The sequence below is a fragment of the Canis aureus genome, chromosome 26 (assembly GCF_053574225.1).
Source record: "Canis aureus isolate CA01 chromosome 26, VMU_Caureus_v.1.0, whole genome shotgun sequence".
Classification (NCBI taxonomy): Eukaryota; Metazoa; Chordata; class Mammalia; order Carnivora; family Canidae; genus Canis; species Canis aureus.
This window is the reverse complement of record NC_135636.1, coordinates 18,411,819-18,439,329: the sequence shown is the minus strand read 5'-3', so window position 1 is coordinate 18,439,329 and position 27,511 is coordinate 18,411,819. Positions and strand designations below refer to the sequence as shown.

General features: G+C 39.0%; 1 protein-coding gene across 11 annotated transcripts in view; it reads left to right on the top strand.

Moving 5' to 3' along the window:
* Nucleotides 1-27,511, top strand: part of PLCB4 (phospholipase C beta 4) — a 418,936-nt gene that overhangs the window by 184,342 nt on the left and 207,083 nt on the right. For 3 of the 11 annotated variants that reach the window (XM_077872235.1, XM_077872236.1, XM_077872234.1), the window contains exon 3: nucleotides 18,480-18,618. The exons of the other annotated variants lie outside the window; for them this stretch is intronic. The gene's annotated coding sequence lies outside the window, so the exon portion shown is untranslated. The remainder of the gene's footprint in view (nucleotides 1-18,479; nucleotides 18,619-27,511) is intronic. 11 annotated transcript variants of the gene reach the window in all.

The window sequence follows — 27,511 nt, the reverse complement described above, 5'->3', positions numbered from 1 at the left end:
TCCACGTCCTTTGTGACTTCTCTTAAGATTATTTGAATTTGCAATTTTGCATCCTTTAAAAAAATTGTAGTGTTTTCACTGTTTTGGTTTTTAAAACTCTTAGAATTTATCTGGAAGTTTGTTTTTTTCAGAACATGGACGTGAAGGAAAGGTAGTAAGACAGCTGTTAAGAGGATTCTTTAGAACTGGATTGTGTGGGTTCAAATCCCAGCTCTGCCACTTCTCAGCTATGTGAATTTATGGTAGTTACTTAATACCTCAGCTTTCTCATCTGTAAAATGGGAACTATTAGTTAATGTCTCGTGGGTTGTTGTGAAGCTTAGTTGAGCTTGTTTATGTAAAACGTAAGAGCTGTGTTTGGAACATAGTGAGCCCTCATTAAATGTTACTTTACATTATTAAGGACTTGAATGTCCCTATGCTGGATATTCAGAGGTTATTTTAACCAAATGCTGGCATTGAAGGGTCAATTCATTGTTGTAAGAAAGGCATTTCCCTTGTGAGCAGTGATGTTTTTCCCCTCTCTGTGACCACAAATATTGAAATGTCGGCTTCAAATCTCAGGGATAGTGTTCCGCAACAGTGCTGCATGTAAGTCCTGAATCATTTCTCCTCCTTTCCCACATCTTTCAGAAACTCCTCAAGAGAGTTAGGTTTCATTTCCCATTACAAATTGAATTCAATTAAAAAGCTGTAAAAGAATGCCATATAATGTCACAGAGAACATAATGACATTTCCAAAATATTTTTGAGAAACTTGAACTCTAAATCAGTTCAGTTCTGCTAGTGAGGACGAAGATTTAGTCATGGAAAAATTTTAATCTGACGACTAGTTTTTATCAGAATTATGGATCCAATTCAGATTAGTTATGTTTGGCAACTTAATTTTGAATATGAAAAGCAGCTGATTTTCCTTTTTAAAAAAAATATTTGGGGGAGAGAGAGAACACACACAAGCAGGGTAAGGGGCAGAGAGAGAGGGAGAAGGAGAAGCAGACTCCCCACTGAGCAGGGAGCCTGATGTGGGGCTGGATCCCAGGGCCCTGGGATCATGACCTGAACCCAAGGCAGACACTTAACCGACTGAGCCACCCAGGTGCCCTAAAAAGCAGCTGATTTTCTTTCTGAACTCCTAAAGAGAAAAAAAAAATTTGTAATAATGGCCACATACCTGATGTGATTTAAATCTATACGTGACTGAATCCTCTCATGGCCTTGTTAGAAAAATGGTTTTGTCAGTCTGTTTAGGACTTAACTGTATTTAGTCAGTCAGTAAAAGGAGTGTTTAGGTATACTCCCATGTTGTTATTTTGTTGAAAAATTTAAACTGTTCTTTAACTGAAGTTCCCTTTTGAATTTACCAGATAACATATAGTTTTCCAGGACTCAAATTCTGATAGTATGTGGTGGTGGACATTTTTTTTTTCAATAAAGAAAATATATTACGGTGTCCATGTCAGTAGATTAAAACATTAAGCATGTATTATTCCTGAGTCGTGGTGCACCAGGCAGCTCTGACTAAGTGGATGTGGTTTGATTGATCTCCGCTGGGCTTGCTCATGTGTCTGCATCGGCTGCTTTGTTTGTTATCGGGTAGCTGTCTGGTCAGGGATGGCCTGCCTCAGACCTCTGGGAGTTTGCCAGCTGTAGGCTGAGGATGTGCTGGCTAGGCCACATGCTTTTCATCATCTAGGTCTGTTCACATGGTGAGGCAAGTTTTTTGCATACTAATACATAATGCAAATTAAGTCTAGCTAAACATTTCCTTGTTATTGGCAGAGAGACTGGAAGTGGTAAGGTATCTTGAAATCTAGGTTAGGAATTGGCACAAGATCATTTCTGCTGTGTTCTATTGGCCAGAGCAAGTCCTGAGGTCATTTCAGATTTAGGGATGAAGCAACTGACTCCACCTCTTGATGGGAAGAGCCACTGAATCACATGACAAAGAGCCTTGTGTTTAGACAAAAAATGACCCTAGAAGTCTATGTTAGATCCCCGAAACCTGTGAATGTTACCATATGTAGCAAAATGCAAAATGTATGATTAAATTAAAGGTTTTATGAGGAAGTGTTTATCCTGGATTTTTTATCAAGGTGGGCTCTGAATCTTTCTTTATAAGAGAAAGGCAGAGTTTGCAAGTGACAACCCCTCCACTCCCCCACCAAGAGGAGGTGATATAAAGGCAGGGGAAGAGATTGGGCTGATAGGGCCTCAAGCCAACCAATGCCTCAACCAACAGAAGGGGGAATCGACAAGAAATGGAATCATCCCTAGCTCTGTAGGAGATGTGGCCTGGCCAACGCCTTGATTTCAGACTTCTGACCTCCAGCACTGTGAGAGAATAAATTTCTGTTGTTTTAAGTTACTCAGTTTTATTAATTTGTCATGGCACACACAGAAAACAACACAGGTGTGGCTATAGGGAGGTAGAAAGAATCAAAGACATTACTGCAATAATTCACATATGCTCATAATTTTATATGGTACATTTTCACTTAACGTGACAAAACATTTTCCCATGTTACAGAGCTGTTGAAAACAATATTTTAAATAATTGCATGGTCCAACATGCATTTATGTATGCATAATACAATATATATGTAATTGCATGATAATATATAATGTATATTAAATTAGTCTGGCTACTTATTATTATAGTCCTCTCCTTGATAATCTCAATCTTCCTCCAGCCCACTGTACAGACTGCTGTACCAGATTAGTTTTCTAAAGAAAAAATCTCCATTCAAGTCACCTCTGGCTAAACACACTCAGTGATGTTCAATTGCAAATGTTCTTCAATCCAACACTTGATACTCTTGTAGAAAAGTTATCTATGTACAGTTGTCTGTGTCATTTCTTTCTGTGAGGCTTTGGTCTCCTTGAGAATGTGTTTACTTTTCCTTTCTTTGTATCTCCCACGTGACCTGCCATGGGATTTCGAAGATATTTAGCATCTGCTGTATGAGTGAATACATAGGAAAATACATAAAAAGGAAAATACTTCTAATTGCCTTGTCTTTTCGTATAGGATCCCATTCAATTTGCCTAAATTTGAAATTGATTGAGCAAATTGATTGGTTGTTCTAGCTCAGGCAAGTCTTAGTATTTTTTGCGTCATTAGCCCATTTGGCATTTGGGAAACCTGTGGATTCTTTGCAGATTAATGCTTATTATTAATGCATAATGTAACGTAGGATTGCCAAAACAAAATCAGCTCTATTGCACTACAGCTGTGAATTGTGATATTGTGATAATAGGTATTCATCTTTAATGCGTAAAATAATATTTCATAGTAGGCCTATTAGCTATTATAATTTCAAGGTAGTGATGACAGTACGCAGGATTTCAAGGTACTTAAACAACCATAAAATGATATTCAAATATCTCTGGCTCTACTGATGACAGAATGACAAAGCCCGCTAACACTATTGCGGTTTGTTACCTATGTCCATAACTGAAGAAAACTCTAGATTTTAATGAGAAACCAGTGTAAATAAAGATGAAACTTTGTCCTATCTTGGTTTGTGGAAACCACCCCAGCCCCTTGAATTCTCTAGGCCCCAAGACAGGGGCCTGGAAAGCTTGTTTTAGAAAAAGCTCTAAAACTAGTGTCTATGTAGTTTAATTGTCATGGCTAAATGTTTTGAAGTACTTTGTGGGGTTATAGGTCAGCAAGAAACTTCAGAACATTTGCATGCATAACAGAGTGCCCAAGATTTTGTAGGTATTGTGTAGAACCTTTTTGAATAATAACGCAGATGGAAAATAACTCTTGCATATCCCCTCCCACAGGGTGGGAACTTTTAAGAGGCCTTTAAAACAGCTATAATTTGTGGCCCATATCCCCACTTGAACACATTTCTGTTTTTAATTCTCCTGGGTAGTTATTTGGTAGAATTGAGTTGTTTAGTTGAATATCTCCCTAGTGGTTACTGGATCAACCAGTTGGTTGCATATACTGTGTTCTAAGAATAAGTACCTTTGATAATTACTTGGGAAGCTTGTTTTTCTACTTCCCAAGGGGCTTAGGGTAACTCCTCATCTGAAACAAACTGCAGAATAGAGTGATTATGGTAGAGCACATTCTGAGCCTCCTTGAAGTTGCTAGGGAGGTGGATGCTCCAGGCCCGAGGTGATGGCATTTCCCCTACGAGACATCGTACTGTGGTCCGAGTTCTTTGAGCTTATGTAAACTGAGGAGCATGTTGTTAGTGCAGCTTCCATTCCCTTCCAAGAGAAGTTATATACAAACATTTTTTATTCATTCCTTAAAAGAAGCCCATTTAAAAAAATCATAATACATTCCTTCATTGTACAAGACACTGGTTTACAGCACCGTGGTATTTGTCTATGGGTCAGGCTGGATCCGTGCAGGAGTTCTTTTAACACTGAAAACTGCAGTGTTGTGGATGATGTCTCTAATTGGATCAGTCACCTGTTAGCTGTATTAATTATGAATATAAGATGAAAGATGAATGCCTAATTATATATCTCTATATCTTTATCCATTACTGTGTCTGTATGTTGTATATATGCACACACACACATACACAATATTTGTTACATATAGTTACATATGCAAAACTTCTGTATGCAGGTGTATATACACAACACATACACAATGACTGGAATTCACATAGCATGGTGTTTATCTGAATACTGGCAGTTCTTTACGTGATTGATATTTACATTTTTCTGTCTTTCAAGCCATCTAAATCTTCTGTACTTTGAGGCTAATACCAAATTTGGTTGAGACTAACACCAAATTTGGAAATCTTTTAATACACCACCTTAACTTAAATAGTTTGTTGGTATGGGTGGAATAAAGAGATAGTTTCTAAGATTTGGCATAAATGCAGTAATCACTTGAAGTTCTCAGAGCAGTATTTAGTTCTTTGTTAATTTTGGCATCTCTTGTATATATCACTAGAGTGTAAGAGAGGCTGCCTTTTATGTGAGATTTAGTAAAAATGACATAAAGAGTTTGTGTTATTTTTGTTTTTTGTCTTGGATGAAAAAATTAAATCTGATCTAGTGAATCCTTCACACATTAAAACTATATATTTATTTTAAATTTGAGTGTCACAGCTATGTCTTCAAATTTCTTAAGGCCCTGGGGCACCTGGGTGGCTCAGTTGGTTAAGCACCCGACTCTTGGTTTCAGCTCAGGTCATGATCTCAGGGTCCTGGGATCGAGCCCCCAAGCCCCATTTTGGGCTCTGCACTCAGCAGGGATTTGGCTTGAGGATTCTCTCTCTCTCCCTCTGCCCCTTCCCATGCTTACATTTTCTCTGTCTCTGTCTCTCTCTCTCTCCCTCAAATCAGTCTTCTTAAAAAAATTCCTTAAGGCCCAACTTAAGGCTGCTTCCTTCATAACTATCCCCTATGTTTCGCATTGCAGCTATAGAAAATCACAACAAAGTCAGTGGCTTAGAACAACACTCATTTAATACAGGTCTGGAGGTCAGAAACATGAAATGGGTTTCACTGGGCTAACATCAGGTGTTGACAGGGCTGCATTCCTATCTGAAGGCTGTACGGGATGATCTGCTTTGTTGTTGCCTTTTTCAGTTTCTAAAGGTTAATGTTGGCTTGTGGACCCTTCCATCTCTAAAACTATCAGTGGCCTGTGAAGTCTTTCTTGCAATGTCATCTCCTGCTTCTTATCCTCTGCCACTTTCTTCCCCCTTGAAAGACCTTTGTGATGACATTGGGTCTCCCTGGAGGATCCAGGATAATCTTTGTTTTAAGGTCAGCAGATCAGCAATCTTCCTGCCATCTGCAATCTTAATTCACCTTTGCCATGTAGCACAAAGTAGTCACAAGTCTGGGCCCTAGGCAAGGCATCTTCAGAGGGCTGCTCTAATGCCTAGTGTGTTCCCTAAACCAGAAATGATTTCTGTGCTTTACATAAGGTTTTAGTGATCAGTCTTTCAACGTGCTGTTGTTCACATACATCCTTTATTTATTTATATGTGTGTGTATTATATTATATATGTATTATGTTTATAGTATGTATATTATATGTATATTACATATATGTATTGTATATAATATATGTTTTTTAAGCTATGGACAGGATATGGCCATGTCTTACTTATGCTCTCTATGGTATATAGAGACACTAAAAGAACCAGGTGAATATATTTAGAAAAAATGAGTGATTCCATACAAAGTTTATTCAAAGACATGTTAGGAGGGAGGAAGGTCCACTAAAGAAATATAGAAAATGGAAATAGGCAAATGTGGAAAGATAATCATCAGTATTACCCCCAGGAGAACAGTTTCATGTGGGCCATTCTAAGCAAATAATGTCACTGGTGAAAGCCTATTATCCACTTAATAGAATTACTATAATCTTTCTCACCATATATTAATATTTTGGCATTAAAAAAATCCTTCAGTGTCTTGGCCTTTTCAACATGGGTCAGTTCTTTGAAGCTTTCTGAACTCTGGGTGCCCTACCCTCTCATATCTGAATCTGCAAGCTCTGGCAAATAATGGTCACACTGGGGGATGGACACCCTGTGGAGAGACCAGCTGAGTAGCTCACCCACACTTGCTAAGTGGTACCCACAAGCTGTCTGTCCCTCAAACTCAGAGCTTTTTAACTTTAAAGCATTTCTAAATACATACAGTTTTTCTATAAGTATACTTAAAAGCAGAGGGAAGTGAATGATTTCCCTAAGAGGATCAGAAAGCCAAGAGTTTCTCCCAGGTGTTATCTTTAGACTGCGTGTGAGTTATTCTCCATGATGTATTTGTGTAGCTCTAAATATATATTGAAAAAAATTTAACTCTGTTCCAAATACAAGAAGTGTCATTTTGAGAAGTGTGAGCACATACTATCTTTACCATAGTTTGGTGATGTGGGCAGGTGTTATTTTCTTCTCTCTTATGGGTGAAGAATTCAGCTCACAGAGTGTAAGTGACTTGTCCATCACACGGTATGTGATGTGTGCAACACAGTGAGTAATTTGAATCTAGATTACTTCAGTCCAAGCTCCATGGTTCTTAAACATTTTAGTACTATGCAAACATTTTATTGGCCTTGATGTTTTCTACTAATTCATGATCTAAATAACACAACATTTCACAAAATGTGTTCCATGCTACATTAATCCAGTGATATTGCTTGTGAAAAGGATTTTGTAATCAAGTCTGTAATTCACAGTACTTTAAAAATTAAAACATGTACTAGATTAGTAGTGAGCATACAAAATCGAGTAGTAGAGAAATGTTTTGACTTTTTACTCTAGCCTTTCCAATTTTTTTCTTTTTTTTTGACAAAGACCACAGAACCATTGCCTTCTGCCCTGCATCCCATAATAGCTACTTTTCTTTTGGAAAGGGACAGATTCCTAGGTCCTGGGTTCCCAGTTGGTCAATCATGATTATGCTACCAGTCACAGTGTGCAAATGGAGGAGCTAATGGGCAAAGATTGGCTTTGCCTTCTGTGTCCACTAGGAATATTTTCAGCAGTTAGTACTAAAGAACCTAAGTGATTTTGGTTGGAACCCTTGTGAATCAAAGTATAGAGCTTATATCACCTACATAGATAGCACTTGGGAGCTAGTTAGTACTTCAGAATTTCCAGCCCCACCCTAGATTTGCTGAAAGGGAATCTGCATTGTAACAGGATCCGTAGGTAATTTATATGCATAACAACATTTAAGAAGCATTGATTCGAATCATTAGGTAAAAAATGTCCTAATAAGAGATTCAGAGGTAGAGCATCCTATTTTGATTGGAACTGTGCTGGGCATCCAGAACTTGGGGTCTTGTTTCCTCCTGGTGGCAAAATGGCTGCCAAAGCTCCATGTGTTCTGTCTTCTTCTAACTGTAATTAAATACAGCTGGAAGGAGTGGGTGCAAAGGGCTTTTTTCTTTTGTCGTTTTCTCTTTTTATTAAGGGAGACTTCCCTTTAGTTCTCATCAGCTTAGTGTGGGTCACATAGACCAATTAAGGAGTTAGATCACCCATTAGACCAATACTATGTAATAAGAAAGCCTCAATTGCTTTTAGTCTTAACAAGTACCATCTAAAAGAAATATGCTAGCCTCATATACAATTTAGAATTTTATTAAAAAAAATTTCTGGGGTGCCTGGGTGGCTCAGTGGTTGAGTGTCTGCCTTTGGCTCAGGTCATGATCCCAGGATCCTGGGATTGAGTCCCACATCAGGCTCCCACAGGAGGCTACTTTTCCCTCTGCCTATGTCTCTACTTCTCTGTCTGTGTCTCTCATGAGCAAATAAATAAAATCTTAAAAAAAAAAAAAAAAACCTAAAATTTTCTGGTAGCCATATTTTAAAAAAGAAACAACAGCCAAAGTTAATTTGAATAGCATATTTTATATGACACAATCCATCTAGACCATTATCGTATTCACATGTAACCAAATACAAAAATTGCCAATAAGATATTTTATATTCTTGGTTTCATACTAAGTCTTTGAAATGAAGTCATTATGCTTATACCACATTTCAACGTGGATGCTAAATGTTTATCAGAAATACTTGGTCTGTATTTGGATCTCACAAAAGTCACAATTAAAAAAGTATTAACATGCCCAAATTGCTTCATCTATCATTATTTTCCAATAATCAGGCTTCAGATTCACCAGTCTGAATTTCAAGTGCTCAGCAGCCACATGTAGCCAGTTGCTGTCACAGTAGACAGTGTAGGACTAGACACCCTCACTACTCAGAGTATGGTCCAAGGACTAGCAATAACAATATAATCTGAGAACAACTGAATTTGGGGTCTCACCCTAGGTCTAGTCAATAAATAGCTATATTTTTATTTAATGTGCATAAAGTTTGAACTACATTAGTCTAGGATGTTCCTAACTTGGGCTATGATTTAGAATGAGTGTGGAGACTTAAGAAAATATTGATGCTTACACCCAACCCCAGAACCTTGGAATCAGACTCTCTGGTGGGGTCCAGGCATCAGTATTCTTTATTCTGCTACACTCACATAGGTTACACTTTCTTAGACTCCTTTCTCTGTTCAATCACTGACTCTTTTCCTCTGTTTCACTGTCAACCTTTTCACCATTGATTATCTCCTTTGTTCTTTTGGGTAGGACTTAGGGTTCTTGCTCCATGCTAATCATACTCAGAGCCAATCTAGAAGGCCATCAATGCCTGCCATTTTGATCTACCTCCTCATCCCTGCTCTAGTTCCAGTGAAAATGCATCTCACTTCTTTGTTGTCTTGTTATTCATTAGCTCCGCATCCATGCTTCATAGACAATGGCCTTTCTTTAGTTCTTACACTTCCCCAATGGCATGCCCAGAATTAATTGCCTTCAGGTGTTCATAATTCTGCCCTTGTTTTGCATATTATGTTTTACCTCGTCTCTGAAATGGAGCTCAGATAAGGCGGGCAATGAAGTCTGCTCATTTAAAGCAGCTCTAAGTCTATAAGCTCAAACTGAATGTGAGTTGTATGATCATATTTGAGTGCTTTGTAAGCTGCTCATGTGCAATCCTCTGGGTTCCTGGAGATTGAATGTGCATATACTATAGAACACATGCCTCTGCTATATATTCACATGCCTCTGTTACAAAGTTTCTCTTCTGAGGAGGGGACTTTAGCAGGACACATTTGGGAAAAAATAAGTGCTCCTTTACTAGGAATCTTCACCTGAGAGGTTCTCACCAATGCCAACAGAGCCAAATGAAAACAGAAGTTTTGAATTGCCCAGCTGTGAAAGATGCTCCCTTGGACTCTAGAACAAGGGTACTGACCTAAACAGCCTTTGGAAACATAACCTGCTCCTTGGTAGAGCAGTTTCTGTGCAGGATACAGTTCTGTGATGAGTAACTGTTGTCAAATCTAATAAAAAGACTTCTCTGAAACTTTGGCTGTGTGACATTTAGGCTGTGTATAGGCTGTGTAATAAACAAAAAACAACTACATATTTTATTAAAAGAGAACTAGATTTTAGGTGAAGCCTGTCAGTTTCTGGAAATCATTAAATATGAATGTTTTTAGTCTAAGTTATATAAACAAGTATGTGAAGACTGAGCATTTAGAAAAATACAGGAGCCCCCCCCCCAAAAAAAATACAGGAGCCAACAAAATCATCTTTTCATGTTACTTCTAAAACTTAAATCATTATCTTAACTGTGTAGATTCTATGATAAAAAATGTTTCAGGTTAGAAAAATCTTATTTTTGACATTTAAAGTTGTAATATGCAGGGGATAAGGCACCTGGCTGGCATGGTTGATAGAACATGTGATTCTTGATATCAGGGTTGTAAGTTCAGGCCCCACATTGGGTGTAGAGATTACTTAAAATAAAATCTTTAAAAAAATTGTAACATAGGATTAAAAATGTCTCATTTTAAATTCTATCACATTCACATAAATATTCTCAAATACTCTGTTTCCATAAAATGAATATGGTAGTCCCCTTAAAATTTTTAGATATTTGTTAGAGGTGATCCAATAACTATTCAGTGAAGCTCCCTGAAAAATACGGTTTACATGACTCAAATTATGTGTAGAATAGAAGAATGTTAAAAGTATAATGTCAACTTCCTAGAATTTAGGATTAAGAAATAGGAGGAACTACATGACACTATGGAGAGCCAGAAAAAATTTGACTCTTCCATAATCAAACACATTGAGTAAGAGGGGAAAGGCTAATAATTAAAGACATGTTATATCTAATAAAATACGTTATATCTAATAAAATTTTCACTTAAAATCTAATTCTCTTCGTATTTATGCCTGCATATATAATGAAGTAGACCTCATTTATGCAGCAGTATACCTAACAGATGCATATGTTGTGCCTTGCCGTGTTCATAGTGTTGTCACAAATAATTTCATCATCCTCTGTGCCCGAGACAGAGTTGGTAATATTTTGGTCCCATTTGATAGATTTGAAAACAGAGACTCAGAGAAGAGCAACACATACCCCAAGTCCCCGGAATGTAGGATTAGAAATCATTCTTCTTACTCATCAGCTGGTATTTTCTTCACTGCAATATGCCGTTTCTTTATTTCTTACAGCCCTCAGGCACCATTCTGGGATTTTAGTGAGTTGGAACCACCCCCACATGGGTTAGACCAGCCTAGTGAACTGCTTCTCTTTTCTCTGGACTATAGAAACTTGGTTCCTTTTTCTATAATTCTAAAAATATTATAGCTTTGAAAACTTAGTTTTTGTATAAATTTGGCAGAAACTTCCTGGCACAATTATGCCTGAACCAATAGAAGGATATATGTAATCTTTATTTATTCCACTTAGAGTGAATAGCCATAGCTTTCACAGCATAAACATGGCTGTATTTGGAATCAGCAAACTTCTATTTTACTGGACCATACTGTCTTTGTGGCAACTACTCAACTCCACCATTGTAGCTTGCAGAAAAGCAGTTAGAGCCAATATGTGATTGAAGGAATCACTGTCTTCCAATAAAACTTTATTTATAGACATAGGTAGCAGGCAGTCTTGGCCCTCTGGCCGTAATTTGACAACTAACCGTTGGACTAAATGCGTAGATCTGTTGGGGCTAATGCATCATGTATAATGTATGCACCATGTTACCTTTCTGAAATTGAAGCCTGTCAGACCTCAAGCAGGTAAGGAATCAATGGGCTTGTATCTAAAAGTTTGAGGAAATTTTATAGAGGAGAAAGTCCTCTCCATTTTAGTCAAGCATTAAAACCTTGTATACAGATGATTGGAGATTTAAAATTCAGATACTGCCAATGTATTTGTCAGGAATGAGTTCTATACTTCAGAAAGTATTCAAACACATATGCTCATGTTTTTCCCCACATAACAAGCTCAGAGATGGTAGTTCAGGGCTGGTTCAGAAGCTAAGTCATTCCTCAGGGATCTCTGACCAGATTCTTTCTCCACCATCCTTAGTTGAAAAGTTTGCTTCCTAAAGCTCATTACCTCATGGTTACAAGATATATGCTGTGCCTCCAGGTGTCACATGCATACTCCCAGCAGAAAGCAAAAGAAACTTACCAGCTGCAAATCTCAACATACCTTTCACTGGATTAAACAGGGTCACAAGGCTACCACTCATTTTAAGGAAGCCTCAGGAAGCAGGTATTTTTAATTGGGTCATTTTCAGCACCCACTGAAGTCAGGAGAAAGGATGTGGGGGGGGAGGTCAAGTTGGACCATCTGCTGAGGCATCTGGTCTTGTTCCGTGGCTGTTACATTTCATTACAGATATTTAACATTGTATAGTTTTCTCCCAAGGGCAGCATCTCTTTTTAAGTATCTCCAGTGTAAGCAGTATTTTCCATCTGAGTTGGAAAATTAAATCTCATTATTCACATTCTTATGTAAATGTTATGTAACGTACATATGCAATCACTTCAGAAATATATTCTACTGATTTTAGCTTTGGAGGACTTTGTTCAGATACGACCCTTGGTGAGTGGGTTAGCAAGGTTGAGGAAAGAGTGAAGGTGGAATCAGTGGAAGGCACCCTGCACATTCAGCTTTATAAGCAAGTCTGTTCTGAACAGGGGAATGCACATCATAACAAGGCTTCTTGGAAAGGCGCTGGTGAGTTCAGAGTAACCTGAAGAGAGAACAGTTACCTAGGAATTTTCTTAAGAGATAACTCTGATACAAGTTTGAGAGAAAAGCAATTAAATAAGCTCCCAGAGACCATTTTAATTTTTCCTTGTGTACCTTGGGATTCTTGTCTTCCCCTCTGAAGTGGTATTTATTCTGTTCCCTGTTGGGCATAGACTACCGTAATACAAAAAGGTAGAGGTACCTACAGAATTTTAAATGTCTTTTTGCTTTAGTGGAACATCCTAAAATGGTATACATGGGAATAGTAGGAAATGAATAGATTATTGATTTTTTTTTTTAGACTTTAAGTGAAATTACTTTTTTCTTCAATTAAGTTCTGTGATACTGAATTAATTCTAGGATCTATTTCAATGTATCCATTATGGATATGGTATAATCATGAGCCTTTATCTGTCAGATAAAGCGTAACCCCAAAATAATGAGCATTAGACCTTCACCTGCCATAATTTAAAAAACTATATTGAGAAACCCAGTTTTTAATCCAAATGGTTCTTGGTTCTTAGAGGTGCCCGGATAAGAGGATCACCAAAAACTCTTTCATGAGTGACCAGAAATGGAATGGTCTGCATTTTGGTGACATTGTAATAGTTGTGGGGAAAAAGTTGGGAAGCAGAAGAGGAAAGAGAGCAGGAGAGAAATAGAGGAACCCTAATGTCCCATTTTATAGGGAGGGGGAGATAAGACCACTTCATTTGGTGAATTAAGAAAGAAAGGTTTAAAATGATTTAAGAATAAATGATCAGTTTTCCAATTCCAGCTATAATGGAGTAACAGAGGCTAGTTTCCTCCCTAAACAAAGAGAAAACCAGATAGAAGGGAGGGGGGCGGGGAGGAGTTTAAATACAAGAGTCTAAAGGCTATTTGAGAAATGAAATATTGAAACAACAATAGCAGTGATGGAGTGAAGGAAAAAAGAGAGGGAAAGGGGCATACTGTGGGGTCAAATGATGATTTTTAAGTTGACAAAGAAATAGGGGTCTGAGCGTATTATCTAAATGTGTACTCTCCAGTCCAGTAGCTACTGGCCATGTAGGGTTATTGAGCCACTGGCTTGTGCAAATTGAGATGTACTGTAAGTGTAAATATATATGCATCAGATTCTAAACACTTAATAAAAAGGAATGTAAAATACCTCTACAATTTTTGTAATAGTTATATGTTGAACTGATAATTTGAGATGTATTTGGTGAAATATATATTGCTAAAATTAATTTTAGCATTAGTTTTTAATATTTTTTTTAAGTAGGCTCCATGCCCAGCATGAGCTTGAATTCAGGACTCTGAGATTGAATTGCATTCTCTACCATCTAAGCCAGGTGCCCCTAATTTTACCATTTTTTAAATCTTTACTGTGATTATTAGGACACTTTAAATTACATATGTGGCTCACACCATACTTCTGTTGAACAGCCCCTGCTTTGGAGATAGGGAGGTACACTAGAGAAATTGAAATCAGAACTGATACATCACGGCAATGGCCTGAGTGCAATGGGAAGGGAAGGCTTTTGTTTTATACTTGTAGGTATCTTAGAAAATTGTTTTTACTAAATATTGAGCACTTTCAAAAGGATATTTGTAAAGCATGTGAAAGTGTGAGGAACAACAAGATAGCACTCTTAATCACCACCAGCTTAAGGAAAAAGCAATTCCCCATTGACTTTGAAGGCACTCTTCCCTCCCACTCCAGGGTGTTGTTTTAGTTTTTATTTTTCTTACTTCATAATATTAAAAATAATCACAATCACTTTTTTTTAAAGATTTTATTTATTTATTCATAGAGACAGAGAGAGAGAGAGGCAGGGACACAGGCAGAGGGAGAAGCAGGCTCCATGCAGAGAGCCCGACGTGGGACTCAATCCAGGGTCTCCAGGATCACGCCCTGGGCTGCAGGCGGCGGTAAACCGCTGCACCACTGGGGCTGCCCTCACAATCACTTTTAAAGAAAGTTTTTAAGTGGAGGGTATCTTCTATAGTTTTTGTTTGTGTAATCTGGCAATATTAAATTTTAAAATGTGTCTGCCATTGGATTTAGTGGTTCCCTTTATGAAATGTGCTCTGTGTATTCTTAAAAACATACACTGCAAAGAACTATCTAAAGCTGATGTTAGGTTATGGAAAGCATATATTTTTGTATATCTATTTTATAATTATGCATGTGCATATACATGTACTGCCAAGCATATATACATGATGTTTGCATGTATGCACATGAACAGGTGCATATACAATTACTGGTCACATTCCTTATCTCAGAAGTCTGGCTGGCAGACAAAAGGAGGGGATTTCATATGATGGGCTTATAAATTTTCAGAGAAAGATGATTGTAGAATGATATTATTTCCTTAGCTTTGAACATTTTCTGTATTTTCCAAAACAAGATATTAAAGAAGTAAAATAATAATTTAAGTATATTCTAACTTTCTTAAAGCAAAGCACATTGCCTTGGCAGGTAGAAAACACTATGTTTAGAAATTTTTTTAGAAAGGAGGGTCACTTACACAAGAAAGTGTTAAAGCCATTGTTTATCTTCTCTCTCATTCCAAATATATTAGTCTAGGAGGCAACCATTAACTACTTTCAAACCCACCCTCACCTTGATTCCTTTCCTCATGTCTTCAGGCTTAGGCAAGACCTTCTGCCAATGCTCGTTTGTTCATTTACAATACATAATTAAAGAAGCATCTGAGCAAATCGCATTAATGTAATGAGCTATATTTTCAGTAGGATAGTCAAAACAAAGGAGATACATGGATCATTTTAATTTGCTGACAGTAGGGCAGCCCAGGTGGATCAGCAGTTTAGCTCTGCCTTCAGCCCAGGGCCTGATCCTGGAGACCTGGGATCAAGTCCCACATCAGGCTCCCTGCATATGGTCCTCTTCTCCCTTTGCCTGTGTCTCTGCCCCTCTCTCCCTGTGTGTCTCTCATGAATAAATAAATTAAATCTTAAAAAAAAATTAAAAAAAAAATTGCTGACTGTAGACCATAGATATGTAGGTAATGTTTACTTTTACTCTAGTTATAGATGTCACATGCATGGAAAAGATTTCCTTAAAATTCATAAAATTACAAAGAAAAAATGAAGTAGTTACTGTGAGCCTAACATCTGACATAAACAATAATGTTTTGTTGTATTTATTCCTAGTATTTCCAGACATACATATTCATAAATGATATTTTAAAACTTTAATATGTGCTGTTTTTTGCTGAAGGATATTATGTCAGGAGTGCTTCTCCATGGCATTGAATATTCTTCATAAGCATAGTTTTAGTGACTTTGAAATAGATCCTTTTCGAGAAATCAATTAAAATATTCTAAGAGTCGGGATGAACATATTTATTCCTTTACTTGAGTCTGGGTGTGTAATTGATAGCATAAGTAGAAGGATGATGAAATGTTTACCTTCTCATAATCAATAATGATTTTCTAAGCTATTAATTGTAGGTAAATGGAAGTCTTCCCTGTAGATGTGGAAGACATGTCCAAGGACACATACTTTAATGGAAACCTTAAAGGACACATCCTTTAATGGTTATGTATTTCTGTACCCACCAGTAGTTGAAAAAGCAGAGACTTCATTAATGCAGTCTGGCATGGAGCTATAACCTTGGATCTTAGGACAAAAATGAATCTAGATTCTGTTCTTGCTTCAAGGAAGCAGAGGTTGTTAAGTTCATCTTTGCCGGGTTGTTTACCTAATGACTCATCTAGGTGAATTCTACCTCTGCCAAGTCTAATATACGTCATGATAGATGGGATGTGGTTGTGGTTATAGAAACAGTGGGGGAGGGTATAAAAATAATGTCTTCTGAGATCACATGGATGAATAGAGTAGCCAGGGGATGGGGGAAGGAACGGTCTTTATAGTACAGGGATCCAGGAGCTGGTGTCATCGGAGGAGAACCACTAAATTATTTTTAAAGTGGAAGATCAGAGACATTTGCAAGGATTATAATAAGAGTGTGGTAAGACCAGATGGGAGGCTCAACTAGGTAGTGAGGTTAGTGGGAGAGTAGAGAGCTCGTGATGCCTTCCTTGAGCTAGCCACTTGTCTCCCATAGGGGGGGATAGGAGTCTCATGCATAAGGAGGAGTGATGGAAGACTAGGCAGGGTTTCTTTTCACTTGGTACATAAGCATAACAAGAGGGAAGGAGATAGGGAAGAAGGAAGTATATTGAAATGAACATAATCTTAATTATTTTAAGGCTTTGAAGAGTTGACACTGCCTGATATTCCATGAGGAAATGAAGGCTCCTTTTAAATGACTTGAAGAAGGTCACAGATCGTTCACAGGAAGCTGCCAGCCACTGTTGGATATGGACCTTTTGAAGATATTTCTTCTAGAAATTCAGGGTCCAGGATGAGGACGGAGAGAGATCCCTGTGTGTGATGCAGCAGCCATAATGTATCCTGTTGTGGGTTGGCACCCAGGGGTGACAGGAGGGAGGATGAAAAGGAAAGAAAAGGCAATAAAGATGCTAAAATCATTGCCAAAAGTATCACTGAACTTACTTTTAATTAGATAGTCCTTATCTTGAGGTTAATAAATGTCACTTATATATATATTAAATCACTATATAACTCGTCTTATGTCCAGCTCTGCAAGTCTTTACATTCTTTAGAAGGACATCTTTTTATAAAGCTTGAGCTCTTTGTGAGCTAAACCAACAACTTTTGGTTATAGAGAGATTACTGGGTTATTGGTTTGGAACACAGATAGCTCAAGAAATTCACTGGGTAGAACACCTTGGCAGCAATACAGAGACCACACCTTTCGTATTTCAGACTTTGAAATCTAGGAAGATGAGGCACTCTACTTTGCAAAACTTCTGTCTTCCTGTAGTTTCTGTTATTTACCCCTTAAAGAGCCCTGAGAACTAATATGGTCCCTATAACCTGCCATTACTATTAAACCAACCTGCTCATTTGTGGGGGAGCATTTGCTGTTCAGTGGCTTGACCAGAAAGTCCATATAAATTCTTATCTTATAAAAATTCTTACTTTGTAACTGTCAGAAGTGATGGAAATGAGAAGAATTTCTAATTCTCTGGACAACCAGAAGGCATGAGGACAGTGAGACCCTTCTGACATGAATTCAGACCTCTCATCAGTTCACATTTTGTTGGAATAGAAATGTGTTGACTGAATCAGATCAGAATTGCTAGAGCCAAGTGCTCTAATACCTTCGGTATTCCAGGCGACCATGGTTCTATATTCGTTAAAACAAGGTATCATTTTGTCTAGACACTTAACTTCTTTTCTGTCTTTTTTTTTTTTGTATTTTTTTTATTGGAGTTCGATTTAACAACATATAATATAACACCCAGTGCTCATCCCATCAAGTACCCCCCTCAGTGCCTGTCACCCAGTCACCCCATTCCTCCGCTCACCTCCTCTTTTCTTTGGATAGAAATACCGAAGTATTTGGAATTTTTCAAGTACTGTGCCCCATACTCGGCTGCACACTGGAATCACTGGGGACATCTGACCACTGCTGAGGCATGAGCCCCAGCTCCAGAGAGTCCATTGCAATTGTTTGCTTGCAGCCCATGCATGGGGAATTTTAAGCCTCTCTTCTCCCTATACATTTTAATGTATAACCAAGGTTGAGAACTGTCATCTTATTAGCCTGTTTCTCAAACAGTCCCATAAGGTGGGTATTTGTAAGTTTGCTTGGCAAAATGCAGATTCCGGCCCACTAGCCAGGAGAATCAAATTCAGTAGTTACAGGACAACCGAAAAAATCCAAATCTGTAAGCTGGCTCAAGCCTCATTGTAATTCCAATAGAGGATGCTCTTCGGCCACACTCAGAATCACTTTCTAGGGATATTTCTAAAAAGGAAATGATTAGTAGGACTAAAATGTGTGTTGATTGGTAACTCATCAGGAATCCATAAGTGATTCAAGCATATTTGAAAAAGATGAAGAAACACTGATGTGGTGTCGGAGCAAGAGTCCTGGAGTAGCAATAAAAGAATGGAGTTCTGGTCCTCACTGTGCTTCTTTAACCAGCTCGGCTATCCCAGGTAAGATACTCCATCTCTCTGGTAAGGCAGGCACTTTGACTTTCAAATGAGGACTTTGGGAAATAACCTCAGGTCTTCTGAAGCCCCAATACTTGATGATTCTCTGATGCTACAGATTTTCCGCTGGCCTCATTAGTACAGAAGTTTCCATCAGGATTATAGATAGATGCTGACAGTGAGTCAGCCTGCCTGGTTCCTGGGCCAGCAGCATGTCCATTACAGGCCACTTGAGTTGCCGACTCCAAGCCCTTCCCCACACATATGGAAGCTGAGGGAATGGGGCCACTGTCCTAAAAATACTACTTGGAAAAAAAGTGGAAAAGTATTCTTTCTACTTACAGTGAAGGGAAATTGCCCCTATGAGCATGAACTTCTTTGTTTAAAATATTTTATTTATTTATTTGAAAGAGAGAGAATAAGTACAGGGGAGGGCAGAGGGAGAGGGAGAAGCAGGCTCCCCACTGACCGGGGAGCCAATGTGGGTCTCCATGCCAGGACCCTGAGATCATGACCTAAGCTGAAGGCAGATCTTAACAGACTGAGCCACCCAGGCACCCTTGAGTTTTTAACACTGTTTAAAAATAAGAAATATTACATATGTTGGCAAGCTGATTCAAACTGAAGGAGAATCTGCAAAATATACTGAAATATAGAGCCTTGCTATCAAAATAGGGTCTCCTGACCATCAATATCATATCACCTGAGAATTTATGGGATTTGCAGAATTTAGATCCCACTTTCATACTAGATCAGAATCTGTAATTTTAAAAAACTTATTTAAAATTTTTTTGCATAAGATCTTCTGGTAATTTATTTGCAGGTTTAAAATCTGAGCAGCATTGCTCTGGATAAAGATGTTAAGACCATAATTTCAGCTTTCCCTTACCTTCATTATATTAATTAGATACCTTTCAATAATCTTTTCCACCCACACATCTGTAGTAAAATCCAAAAAAAAAAAAAAATCTAAGTGCTCTTTCTTCAATTTAATAGTTGGTAGCTATTGTTGTCATTGTATTTTACATGTTTGAGGCTTTTCAGCCTTTCTTTCCATTCTTCCTTGAAGAAAGTTACACTTTTACTTTTTTTCTTCGGTTTTTTCCCCTACTTTTGAAACTACCATCTCAGTCTGAATTCCTAGACTACTTGAAAATAATTTCTTAACTAGTTTTTTTCTGCTCTCTGGCCTAATTCTTTCATATAGGTGGGAAAAAAAATAGATGGATGGGTGTAGAGTATTCCTGGATTGTTTTGGTTTTTTGTTTTGATTCATTGCTATGTCTGTATGTCTGTATCCGTCTCAATAAAAGGATAAATTAGAAGATTAGCATTGCTGAATTTCCTTTTATTTTTATTTTTTTAAATATACTAAAGAATTATATCATATGTGGCTTGTACTCTTTCTATATTTTTTTAATTTATTTTTTATTGGTGTTCAATTTACCGACATGCAGAATAACCCCCAGTGCCCATCACCCATTCACTCCCACCCCCCGCCCTCCTCCCCTTCTACCACCCCTAGTTCGTTTCCCAGAGTTAGCAGTCTTTACGTTCTGTCTCCCTTTCTGATATTTCCCACACATTTCTTCTCCCTTCCCTCATATTCCCTTTCACTATTATTTATATTCCCCAAATGAATGAGAACATATAATGTTTGTCCTTCTCCAAATGACTTACTTCACTCAGCATAATACCCTCCAGTTCCATCCACGTTGAAGCAAATGGTGGGTATTTGTCGTTTCTAATGGCTGAGTAATATTCCATTGTATACATAAACCACATCTTCTTTATCCATTCATCTTTCAATGGACACCGAGGCTCCTTCCACAGTTTGGCTATTGTGGACATTGCTGCTAGAAACATCGGGGTGCAGGTGTCCCGGCGTTTCATTGCATCTGTATCTTTGGGGTAAATCCCCAACAGTGCAATTGCTGGGTCGTAGGGCAGATCTATTTTTAACTCTTTGAGGAACCTCCACACAGTTTTCCAGAGTGGCTGCACCAGTTCACATTCCCACCAACAGTGTATGAGGGTTCCCTTTTCTCTGCATCCTCTCCAACATTTGTGGTTTTCTGCCTTGTTAACTTTCCCCATTCTCACTGGTGTGAGGTGGTATCTCATTGTGGTTTTGATTTGTATTTCCCTGATGGCAAGTGATGCAGAGCATTTTCTCATATGCATGTTGGCCATGTCTATGTCTTCTTCTGTGAGATTTCTGTTCATGTCTTTTGCCCATTTCATGATTGGATTGTTTGTTTCTTTGCTGTTGAGTTTAACAAGTTCTTTATAGATCTTGGATACTAGCCCTTTATCTGATACGTCATTTGCAAATATCTTCTCCCATTCTGTAGGTTGTCTTTGAGTTTTGTTGACTGTATCCTTTGCTGTGCAAAAGCTTCTTATCTTGATGAAGTCCCAATAGTTCATTTTTGCTTTTGCTTCTTTTGCCTTCGTGGATGTATCTTGCAAGAAGTTACTGTGGCCGAGTTCAAAAAGGGTGTTGCCTGTGTTCTTCTCTAGGATTTTGATGGAATCTTGTCTCACATTTACATCTTTCATCCATTTTGAGTTTATCTTTGTGTATGGTGAAAGAGAGTGGTCTAGTTTCATTCTTCTGCATGTGGGTGTCCAATTTTCCCAGCACCATTTATTGAAGAGACTGTCTTTCTTCCAGTGGATAGTCTTTCCTCCTTTATCGAATATTAGTTGACCATAAAGTTCAGGGTCCACTTCTGGGTTCTCTATTCTGTTCCATTGATCTATGTGTCTGTTTTTGTGCCAGTACCACACTGTCTTGATGACCACAGCTTTGTAGTACAACTTGAAATCTGGCATTGTGATGCCCCCAGATATGGTTTTCTTTTTTAAAATTCCCCTGGCTATTCGGGGTCTTTTCTGATTCCACACAAATCGTAAAATAATTTTTCTAACTCTCTGAAGAAAGTCCATGGTATTTTGATAGGGATTGCATTAAACGTGTATATTGCCCTGGGTAACATTGACATTCTCACAATATTAATTCTGCCAATCCATGAGCATGGAATATTGTTCGATCTCTTTGTGTCTTCCTCAATTTCTTTCAGAAGTGTTCTATAGTTTTTAGGGTATAGATCCTTTACATCTTTGGTTAGGTTTATTCCTAGGTATCTTACACTTTTGGGTGCAATTGTAAATGGGATTGACTCCTTAATTTCTCTTTCTTCAGTCTCATTGTTAGTGTATAGAAATGCCACTGATTTCTGGGCATTGATTTTGTATCCTGCCACGCTGCCAAATTGCTGTATGAGTTCTAGCAATCTTGGGGTGGAGGCTTTTGGGTTTCTACGTAGAGTATCATGTCATCAGCGAAGAGGGAGAGTTTGACTTCTTTGCCAATTTGAATGCCTTTAATGTCTTTTTGTTGTCTGATTGCTGAGGCTAGGACTTCCAGTACTATGTTGAATAGCAGTGGTGAGAGTGGACATCCCTGTCTTGTTCCTGATCTTAGGGGAAAGGCTCCCAGTGCTTCCCCATTGAGAATGATATTTGCTGTGGGCTTTTCTTAGATGGCTTTTAAGATGTCGAGGAATGTTCCCTCTATTCCTACACTCTGAAGAGTTTTGATCAGAAATAGATGCTGTATTTTGTCAAATGCTTTCTCTGCATCTAATGAGAGGATCATATGTTTCTTGGTTTTTCTCTTGCTGATATGTTGAATCACATTGATTGTTTTACGGGTGTTGAACCAGCCTTGTGTCCCAGGGATAAATCCTACTTGGTCATGGTGAATAATTTTCTTAATGTGCTGCTGGATCCTATTGGCCAGTATCTTGTTGAGAATTTTTGCATCCATGTTCATCAGGGATATTGGTCTGTAATTCTCTTTTTGGTGGGGTCTTTGTCTGGTTTTGGAATTAAGGTGATGCTGGCCTCATAGAACGAATTTGGAAGTACTCCATCTCTTTCTATCTTTCCAAACAGCTTTAGGAGAATAGGTATGATTTCTTCTTTAAACGTTTGATAGAATTCCCCTGGGAAGCCATCGGGCCCTGGACTCTTGTGTCTTGGGAGGTTTTTGATGACTGCTTCAATTTCCTCCCTGGTTATTGGCCTGTTAAGGTTTTCTGTGTCTTCCTGTTCCAGTTTTGGTAGTTTGTGGCTTTCCAGGAATGTGTCCATTTCTTCTAGATTGCCTAATTTATTGGCATATAGCTGTTCATAATATGCTTTTAAAATCGTTTGTATTTCCTTGGTGTTGGTAGTGATCTCTCCTTTCTCATTCATGATTTTATTAATTTGAGTCTTCTCTCTCTTCTTTTTAATAAGGCTGGATAATGGTTTATCTATCTTATTAATTCTTTCAAAGGACCAACTCCTGGTTCTGTTGATCTGTTCCACAGTTCTTCTGGTCTCGATTTCGTTGAGTTCTGCTCGAATCTTTATTAACTCTCTTCTTCTCCTGGGTGTAGGATCTATTTGCTGTTTTTTCTCTAGCTCCTTTATGTGTAAGGTCAGCTTTTGTATTTGAGTTCTTTCCAGTTTTTGAATAGATGCTTGTATTGTGATGTATTTCCCCCTCAGGACTGCTTTTGCTGCATCCCAAAGATTTTGAATGGCTGTATCTTCATTCTCATTAGTTTCCATGAATCTTTTTAATTCTTCCTTAATTTCCTGGTTGACCCTTTTATCTTTTAGCAGGATGGTCCTTAACCTCCAATGTGTTTGAGGTCCTTCCAAACTTCTTGTGATTTAGTTCTAATTTCAAGGCGTTATGGTCTGAGAATATGCAGGGGACGATCCCAATCTTTTGGTATCGGTTCAGACCCGATTTGTGACCCAGTATGTGGTCTATTCTGGAGAAAGTTCCATGTGCACTTGAGAAGAATGTGTATTCAGATGAGTTTGGATGTAAAGTTCTGTAGATATCTGTGAAATCCATCTGGTCCAGTGTATCATTTAAAGCTCTTGTTTCTTTGGAGATGTTGTGCTTAGAAGGCCTATTGAGGGTAGAAAGAGCTAGATTGAAGTCACCAAGTATAAGTGTATTATTATCTAAGTATTTCTTCACTTTGGTTAATAATTGATTTATATATTTGGCAGCTCCCACATTCGGGGCATATATATTGAGGATTGTTAAGTCCTCTTGTTGGATAGATCCTTTAAGTATGAGATAGTGTCCCTCTTCATCTCTCACTACAGTCTTCGGGGTAAATTTTAGTTTATCTGATATAAGGATGGCTACCCCTGCTTTCTTTTGAGGACCATTCGAATGGTAAATGGTTCTCCAACCTTTTATTTTCAGGCTGTAGGTGTCCTGTCTAAAATGAGTCTCTTGTAGACAGCAAATAGATGGGTCCTGCTTTTTTATCCAGTCTGAAACTCTGCGCCTTTTGATGGGGTCATTAAGCCTGCTCACGTTCAGAGTTACTATTGAGAGATATGAGTTTAGTGTCATCATGATATCTATTCAGTCCTTGTTTTTGTGGATTGTTCCACTGAACTTCTTCTTAAAGGGGAATTTTAAGAGTCCCCCTTAAAATTTCTTGCAGAGCTTGTTTGGAGGTCACATATTCTTTCAGTTCCTGCCTGTCTTGGAAGCTCTTTATCTCTCCTTCCATTTTGTTTTTTTTTTTTTTTTTTTTTTTTTTTTTTAAATATTTTATTTATTATTTAAGTCACAGAGAGAAAGAGAGGCAGAGACACAGGCAGAGAGAGAAGCAGGCTCCATGCACCAGGAGCCCGACGTGGGACTCGATCCCGGGTCTCCAGGATCGCGCCCTGGGCCAAAGGCAGGCGCCAAACCGCTGCGCCACCCAGGGATCCCTCTCCTTCCATTTTGAATGAGAGCCTTGCTGGATAAAGTATTCTTGGTTGCATGTTCTTCTCATTTAGGACCCTGGATATATCCTGCCAGCCTTTTCTGGCCTGCCAGGTCTCTGTGGAGAGGTCTGCTGTTACCCTAATACTCCTCCCCATAAAGGTCAGGGATTTCTTGTCTCTTGCTGCTTTAAGGATCTTCTCTTTATCTTTGGAATTTGCAAGCTTCACTATTAAATGTCAAGGTGTTGAACGGTTTTTATTGATTTTAGGGGGGGATCTCTCTATTTCCTGGATCTGAATGCCTGTTTCCCTTCCCAGATTAGGAAAGTTTTCAGCTAGAATTTGTTCAAATACATATTCTGGCCCTCTGGCCCTTTTGGCGCCCTCGGGAACACCAATTAAACGTAGGTTTTTCTTCCTCAGGCTGTCGTTTATTTCCCTTAATAAGGAGTTGGGTGCAATTGTAAATGGGATTGACATCTTCATGGTCTTTTAATTGTTTGTCTCTTTTTTCCTCAGTTTCCCTCTTTGCCATCAACTTGTCTTCTATGTCACTCACTCGTTCTTCCACCTCGTTAACCCTCGTCGTTAGGACTTCTAGTTTGGGTTGCATCTCATTCAATTGATTTTTAATTTCTGCCTGATTAGCTCTAAATTCTGCAGTCATGAAGTCTCTTGAGTCCTTTATGCTTTTTTCTAGAGCCACCAGTAGCTGTATAATAGTGCTTCTGAATTGGCTTTCTGACATTGAATTGTAATCCATATTTTGTAACTCTGTGGGAGAGAGGACTGTTTCTGATTCTTTCTTTTGAGGTGAGGCTTTCCTTCTAGTCATTTTGCTCAGTGCAGAGTGGCCAAAAGCGAGTTGTATTGGGAAAAGGAGAAAAAGAGAGGAGAGAAAGAAGGAAAGAAAAGAGAAAGAGAAAAAAGGAAAAAGGAAGCAAAAAAAAAAAAAAAAAGAAAGAGGAAAAAAAAGGGTGGGGGATGGAAACAAATCAAAAAGCAAAGCAAACCGAAACAAAACAAAACAACAACAAGAACAACAACAACAAAAACAAACAAAAAAGAACCACGGGGGAGTATCTTCTGCTTCTGTGTACTTTAAGTCCCTTGACTTCCCCTGGACCTTGTCCCTCTAGCTGGTCTTCTGGGGGAGGGGCCTGTTGTGCTGGTTTTCAGGTGTTAGCACTTGGGGGAGCTGCTGTGCCCCTGCCTGGTGCAGGGCTCGGTGGGGGTTGTTTACCCCGTGAGGCCGCAGGAGGAACAGCCCCAGTGGAGGGGCAGCTCTGGAAACCTGGATTCAGCTCCGGCAGGAACTCCGTCTGCAGGGCCTGGAGGCTCCGGGCGGGGCCGCTGACCTGCTCAGCTGGGGCAGGAGCGTCCTCGCTGTCCTGGGCCCTCCCGGCCTCTGCCTGTCCCGGGGGAGGCCGGATCCTGGGCTGTGTCCTGGGCCCTGTGCTCCGGGGCCTGCGCTGTTGGATTCGCTCCCGCCGCGGAGCCGCCCCCGAGCCCCCCGAGCTGCTCCGGGTCCCCCGTGCGCGCTGCAGCCCTTAGGGAGCTCGGCGCACTCTCCCGGGGCGCAGGTGCCTGTTACTGTCCCCGGGAGCCCGAGGGCATCCCCGCCCTCTTGGGTCCTGCTCCACCTCCCTGCGAGCCCCTCTCCGCCCGGGAAGGTCGGTGCAGCTCCTGCTCCTCCGGGTCGGGGCTCTCCTGTCCTGGGGACACTCGCCCCGGCCTCAGCCCGGCTCCTCGCGGGCCCCTCCCCCTTGGAGGCCTTTGTTTCTTTACTTCTTTTTCCCCGTCTTCCTACCTTGGTAGAAGCGCGAACTCTTCTCCCTGTAGCATTCCAGCTGGTCTCTCTTTAATTCTCAGGCCGAATTCATAGATTTTCAGGAAAATTTGAAGGTTTTCTAGGTAATTTGGTGGGGACAGGTGATTTGGGGACCCTACTCTTCCACCATCTTGCCCCTCCCCCCTGAATTTCCTTTTAAAAGGAAAAATTCATTAAAGAATCCATTCATTCCAGCAGTTTAACTTTCTACACTAACAATAGAGAAGAATCAGCCGTGGGTAGTGGCCTCCTTAGGGTAAGCATGAGCAGTTCAGGAATATCAGGATTGGAACAAGGCAAATTTAGCATGAAATAGACGGAGAGGGAACACAGCCAACTGTGTGCATATTCTTATGTAGCAACTTAGAAAAATAATCTTTTTTTAATTATCTTATCCATTAGGTGCTCTGGTCATAGTTCCTAGGTTCCCAAAACCTATTTTCAGCCTTCTTTAAAAAAATGTGAGTTCTGAAAAAATTTTACTGGCTCCAAAACATTAAATGAAAATGAGAACATTAAAATGACAAACTGTTTCATTAACTATCTCCCAAATAAAGTAGTTCATGAACTCTTTAATCAACTATGACATTGTATCAACTGTATCTTAGATCATCCTCATGTACTGTATATAAACTACACTTGCTATGGGTGCCTGTTTAGTATGTTTGATATGATTTGCGAGAGTGCCTTTGGGGGAAGAAAAAACATTCCTAGAGCTATAAAGATCTTAAAAACCTGGTCTTCCATGTTAATTATTTCCTTTTTCCCTTTTCTGTGATTAGTCCATATCTACTTTTTCTATTTAGAGGAAGAAATTGCTCAAGTTTTTCTTTTATTTTTTTAAAACAAGAGTGCCACAGGAGGACAATTTTTCATCAATTTTTGAGGTATTACTTCTCTCTATAAAAGAGGTTCTTGAGATTTTGAGGAATTACAACTCATTGATCATCCCATGAAAGCCAAAGAACCTCTGTTCCGGACGCATGAAAATATGAAAAGATACACATTTTAGGCTGAAGGTTAATGTTTCAGTAAGGGGTCTTTTGATAACAAAAATAAACCAACAAAATAAATTAGTATGTTGACTTTAGGAATGTTAAGAAAAAGGGTATAACTTTTTGGTTCACCTAGCTTGAAAAGGCTCCAGGGTCTCTCTTGGCATGATTGTACGTGGTTTCTGTCTCTCTGACATGCCTTCTGCTCTGTTTGGATGCTTCTCTGGCTTCACATGTCTATCATTGATAGCTCTGGACTGATGCCCTA